We start from the raw sequence: 6607 nt of genomic DNA, 5'->3' as shown, positions 1-6607 counted from the left end.
GTTCGATCCCCAGTCGGGACACACGCCTGGGTTGTGGGCTTGATCCCCAGTAGAGAGTGTGTAGGAGGTGGCTCTTGATGTTTTCTCTCACAACGTGGTTCTATCTCTCTCTCCCTCTCTCTCTAAAAAAAAAAATTAAAAATAACGTGAAAGGAAGTGACTCCTACAGGCATCATTGTTTCAATTTTATATCCATGGATCTAGACAGCAACAGCTCCGATCCATTCACATGGTGAAGCCCTTGTCCCTCACCCCAGTGCAGCCCCTGCCGTGCTGTGAGCACAGATGGGGGGACAGAGAGGAAAGAGGAAGAACTTTGGGGCCAGCGGCTGCTGCCAGTGTTGGAATGACCTCCCCCAGGGTCAGCGGTGTAGCTTCATCATAAACTACCCACACCCTACCCCAAAATAAGAATGCATCGCCTGCAGATTACAAACCCTTGCTTTGCTTTTTAAACCTTTTTTTCTAGACTCTGCTAATTGGACATCAAGACTGTGACTTGACCAAGCCCTGTGATGATAGGAAAGCCCCTTCTCCCGAAATTCCCCCATTATTGGGGGAACCTTCATGACCACTGGTAGGAAGCTTTAGAATAGAGTTAGATTTTTAGGGAAGAGCTTAATACCCCCAAATATACTTGTGACTTCAATAACTGAAAATGTCCTGGGTGTAAATAACCCAGGAATGTGGATGATATATGTTTAAAAAAAAAATAATGCCATTTATCAATATTTTCCTACAAGACACCCTAAAATTCCTATTTTTATAATTAATGGTTGGACAGTGGCCATCCATTTAAACATGTGTTCTCTGGAGAAACCAGACACTAGTGTAGTTTCCAAATCTGTATACTCAGAAGAACTCAGGATAAGAAGAAATCGCTAGGTCCCAAAGGGTTCGTGACTATCATCAAATACGAAGGCCACGTGGCCTGCCGTCATCATCTTCGAAGGAGAGGCTGGGGAGTGAGCGAAACAGCAGGTATCACAAAGCCTCTGTTGCCCTTAGTCCGTGATAAGGTGTTTTGTTTTGTTTTGTTTTGTTTTGTTTTAAAGCCATCTTTCCAATTGTTCTCTACACCCAGTTTGAACTATTGAAATGAAATTCTAAAGCATTTATCATGGGGTAGTTGGTGGGAATACTGTGAGTAGAAAGCATTGCTTTTTCGTGCTTGCTAAACAAGTGAAGAAAGACAGGGTCCTTCCTAGCCTTGCAGTGACAGGCATTGACTTGTGGTAGGGCACTAATTAAAAGGCAATGTGGCGTTGCTCTACAATTTCTAGAGATGTTTTGAAATACAATTTGAGCACCATTTGGAGTTGAGCGACAAAGGTCGTTAATGTTAGTGAATGAATGTATCAAGTTACAAACTATGCATTTTCAAAGAGTATGTTTATTTTGTATCAAATCCAAGTAAATTCTTTTCCTAGAGACTTATCACAACCACAATTTTTTCTAGATGAACTTGAACACGTGTCATGATGGGGAGGTGGGACTCCTGTCTATATTCTTCCAGCTGGTATTTTTCAAGACACTGCAGTGAGACTTGAGGTTCCAAACAGGTTCAGCCATTAAGATGACCAAATAGGAACTGGTTTCCATTTTACTTCTTAAACAGAAAAGGGACATGTTCGCTGTCACAACATGTGCCCAGTTCTTTAAAGACATGTGTTCTGGTAACATTGGATTAACAAGCCAACAAAATTGCTAAGAGTTCATGGGCATCGCGTTGGATAAATACACCGTAGGTTGTGTCTGGTGTGTTTCATCCTTCATCTAGAAAAAAAGTATTCATCAAAGGGTTTGAATTGTGTGGTTTCAAAGAACAAAATTTAAAAATAAAATATTGTCACTTAGGGTGGTGCATACACAATACAGTACACAGATGATGTCTTACGGAACGGTACCCCTGAAAACTATATATTAACCAATGTCACCCCAATAAATTCCATTAAAAAAAGAAAGAAAATATTGCCCAGCAAAGCAAATCACTGATCTTATTTTCAAAATTACATGGAGATGATTACTTATATTTCGGGGACGTTTATATAGAATATGCACATGTTTCTTTAGCCCTCTTGTTGATTTTGTATTTTCATGAAACCTTTCCCACTAATAACTTATCTTTGCTCCTTAATCAAGGCTTTACTATGTTACTTGGCATGGGGATAAAGTCCTTTTCTTCATCTGACAATGTGGAAGTAGAGAAATCCATTTCTCTACCATCCATTTCCCGTCTGTGTCCACTGAGCATGTTCTCAGCTGTTTGTATGTAAACTATGGGAAAACGCACTTACAAACCTGGTACTCACGGTTGGTTATACTGGACTTGTTTGCTACCTATTTAGAAGTTATAGGGGCGTGGGGGGAATGTGTCTTTTTATATGATTTTTAGCCAAATTCAGACGTTCTGATACTACATTTCTGAATACCTAGCCGACTGTAAATATAGCCTGTGGAGGGTCCTACACCTTTTAGTGACTGTTCCTCAGCCATGCTCCTGGCCAGCTTTTGGCACATTGTACATAGATCTGTCGAATGTTTAAATGATGTTGTTTTTCTAAATGCTGTTCTCTAAAACAACTTTTTTGAATGTTTTTTTGCTTTCCATTGTTTGGGACTGTGTGTGTGGGTTTTAAAAAGAAAAAATTGTTTCCTAAATACTTAACACCAGGAAAAAATATTTCAAACAAACTGGTGCTAATTGAAGTAGAAGAAAAACGTCTGATTGAAGATGTACAATGGAAAGTGTTCACACCGGTTAAACGACACTGCACTTTCCCGAGGGGACAGCTGGCATCTCCCCACACTGGGCATCCGGAGGACCATGCGTGTTTACAGTTTCTGTGGCACACTGAAATGTAAAAATACAGAAATGGTGTCGTGCCCCGAGGTGAGGATTTGCTACATTGGTCCTATAGAAGCGTTTAAGTAGAAGTAAAGGTTTATAGTAAGAATCACGTTAGTAATAGTCTCTGGTCTTCGGAGTTTCACGTCTGTAATGCTTCGTGTCGCAATGGACCTGGTGTTGCCAGTCTAGTCTGACATCCTCGTTGACCTGTACTCACTGCACGTAGGGTTCTAGCCTGGGCTGCACGGGCGTGTGCCAGGCTAGAGCACAGGACTGTCACGAGGCCAGCCTGACTCCCGCAGTGTCCACGCACATGAGCTTAAATGCACTTGTAACTGGTTAATTACCAGGAGGTCTGACTTCCACTCAATAAAAGTTTTTGTGTATCTGCTTCTATTTGGGGGTTGTTTATTTAAGTAAAGGGTAACTAACTTATGCACAAGAACACTCACGGGGGCAAGAGGGTTTGAGGTTTTACCTCTACTGGTAAAAATTATTTACATCCAAATGACAGCTTCCCCTTGTGAGCCGTTCAAGGCCATGTTTAGAAACACGTGGAAGGTACCACGTCTCTCTCTCTCTCTTCTAGATGTCAGCCCCGGTGATCACAGCTCAGCCCCATTCCCTGGCAGTGTCTGCCCAGACATGTGAGCTGTTCACCCTGTGCTGCTGGGCCTGTTGTCCCAGGCATGTAGGCCCAACATGGCAGAGAGACAGCAATGTCCATTCAGGTGGCAAGCCAGCCTGGAGACCATCCCCTAGGCCAAGGTGATGTCCTCTAACACCGGAAAGATTTGCCTGCGAAAGCCAAGCATATGAATCTGTGCATCTAGGTAGCACACTTTGCAGAACAGACTTGGGCACAAACCCAAGTTTTGCCTCTTTTGAGATAGGTAACTGGACAACTGGTTTAACCTTTATAAGTCTGTCTTTATAATGGGAATGATAATGAAAGAGAGGGAAAGCTAATTAGTCTGGTTTGGACAATGTCTTTATCTATCCTCATCCAATCAGCCATAGCATGGAAATAACTGCAGAGCAAGTAAACAGAAGAGAAACCAACATTTACTGACTGCCGTCCGTGAGCCGGCAGGTGTATGTCCCTGCTGCCTCCCCAACATTGCACCCACAGGTGTCGCTGTGATGTTTCTGGCCCCTGGAAACCAGCCTGAGTCTCTCTTCCTGGTGTTTGGTCACCTTGGGCAAACCCACAGCAGCCCTGACTCAGAGATTTTCCTAGCATAGGGAACGCAGCCACATTTGGATCACCCAACTCTTTTTTTTTTATCCTCACCCAAGGAGATTTTTTCCATTTTTTGTTCAGATAGAGTGGGAGGGAGAGAGAGAGAAAAACATCGACGTGAAAAGGACACATCGAGTGGTTGTCACCCGCGCAACCCAACCAGGGCCAGGACAAACTGCAACCGAGTTACGTGCCTTAGCAGGAACCGAACCCGGCTCTCTCTGAACTGCAGGTCGACGCTCTAACCACTGAGCCAAACTGGCCAGGGCAACCCAACTCCTTTTTAGCAAACCATTGGGGTAGAGGAAGTCAATGGGGGGACATTCATAATACTTTTAACACTAAAGATAAATTTAAAAACAACAATGGGATCAATCCGGGGCTTACAAAGTACTGCCTAAATTGTTTGAGAGTTCTTTTGATTGCTTTTTCATCTTGTAAACTAGAAAACACACCCTTTCCAACCTAGGATATGCTGCTTTAAGAACTGTTTACCCCATGTAGAAACCACACATGCGGAGCTTACTTTAGTGGGGCTGATGGAAGCAAGATAAGTACTTTGGATTGTTTTCATTGTTAATGAAACAAATTAAACTCCTGTAATGTCTACAAATTACAGTTGATGTAGATTTCTATCAAACCCTTATCAAATGCTGCCCTCTAGTGGACTATCCAGTAAAATCTGTTAAAAATAGATTTCAAGTCTGGCCGGTTTGGTTCAGTGAATTGAGCATCTTGCCAAGGAGTGAGAGGTCCCTTTTCAATTCCCCATCAGGGCACCTGCCCTGGTTGCGGGCTCGATCCCCAGTAGGGGGCGTGCAGAAAGCAGCCGATCGATTTCTCTCTCACATCGATGTTTCTATCTCTCTTCCCGCCTCTTTCTCTAAAAAAAAGAAAAATAGACATTAAAAAAAAAAAAAGATTTCAAGCTCTGGCCCTGCCTAGTGTGGCTCAGTTGGTGGAGCATCATCCCATGCACTAAAAGGTTGCTGGTTCGATTCCCAGTGGGGGCGCATGCCCAGGTTGTGGGCTTGATCCCAAGTAGGGGGCTTGCAGGAGGCGGCCAACAGATGTTTGTTTCTCACATCAATGTTTCTCTCTCCCTCTCTCTCTAAAAATATATTTTTTAAATCTTAAAATATATATTTTAAAATTAAATATTCATCATCCTACAATAATTTCAGTTACCTTCTGTCTTTCATGAAATGTTGACATTGCCATCTTTACCCTACATTTTAAAAATATTTACCTTGCTGTGAAATTTCTACCTTAACACAAAGAAAGATACAGTCTATTTTCCAAGGCATATTGACTTCACAAATATCACCTCCCTGCAAAATAAAAGTTTAAATGTATCCTATTTCATAAAAGTTACATCTAGAACTGTGTAGCTATGCACAATCATGTTTAAATCATTTATCAGCAGCCCTGTTCCGACTTTTAGAATTGTTAAGGCGGAGCTTAAAAGAGGAGTAACTTTCACAGCGTAAGGGCATTGTGGCAACAAAGCAGTGGGGCTGCCTGGGTTTGGTGTCCTTGCTCTGACCAGTGGCTCCCTCTTGGATACTGCTGCCTCATTGCCTGGAAGCCATTCATCGCTTAGTTTAACAGAACTCGGGGGACACACACACACGCTGCCAAGTTCCCTAAGTTTTAAAAATTATTCTTTTCCAGCCAGGTCACATTTGTATGTACAGTATACTTTTCCCCCTTGAGGTTTCAGAATGCTTTGCCCAGACTTCCACCGAGCGATTCTTAACCCCATTATCTGCGCACGGGGGAGAGAAAGGACGGGGCTACCACCCTTTCAGTGCCTGGGGCAGAATCCCTGCATCTGTGTCCCGCTGGGTTCCCGCTGTCATCCATCAAGGGCTTTGACGTCTACCCCTCCAAAGACGGTTAGAAAAAATACATTTGAAATCTCAACGAGCCTGCAGTTCTCACAGCAGGCCCTACAACACCTACCTTCCTGAGCGGCGGGGCCGGGCCCTGCTCAGTGCCTGCCGGGCCCAGGTGAGGCGGGGCGGGGTGATGAGGTCCCTCCCGAGGCGAGCGGCCCTCCGGTCCGGTTAGGGGTGAGAACAGCTGAGCTCAGCCAGTTCCCTAAGGTCACCTTGACAACCTCACACCCTGCTCAGCTACCCTGGCTTCACACACGCAATTCAGCTTTCCTTCCCCGCTCCGCTCTCGGCTCGCCCTCCCGGTCCTCACCGAGGTCCCTATTTACAATGACAAAGGCATGTGTAAATACCACCGTGAACCGCCTTTCAGTTGGAAAAGCTTGATTTTCACATCCAAGAGTTAAAGTAGAAATAACTTGGAGAGAATTAAAATTCCCTCCTCAATCCCACCACCCACCCTCCCCAATTTGAACTTCCCGCAGTTTCCCCGCTCAGTGCCTGGTGTTATCACCTCTATTATAAAATTCTCTCTCTCCGCTCACAGTGGTCACCCCTTTCATCTTCCCAGGCTTTTCCCTTTGATCCAGGTTCCATGTGGCTTCCACCCCAGTG

This window comes from Molossus molossus, unplaced genomic scaffold, assembly GCF_014108415.1.
Source record: "Molossus molossus isolate mMolMol1 unplaced genomic scaffold, mMolMol1.p scaffold_m16_p_16, whole genome shotgun sequence".
In the NCBI taxonomy this organism is placed as follows: Eukaryota; Metazoa; Chordata; class Mammalia; order Chiroptera; family Molossidae; genus Molossus; species Molossus molossus.
Note: the sequence above shows the minus strand (reverse complement) of the source record.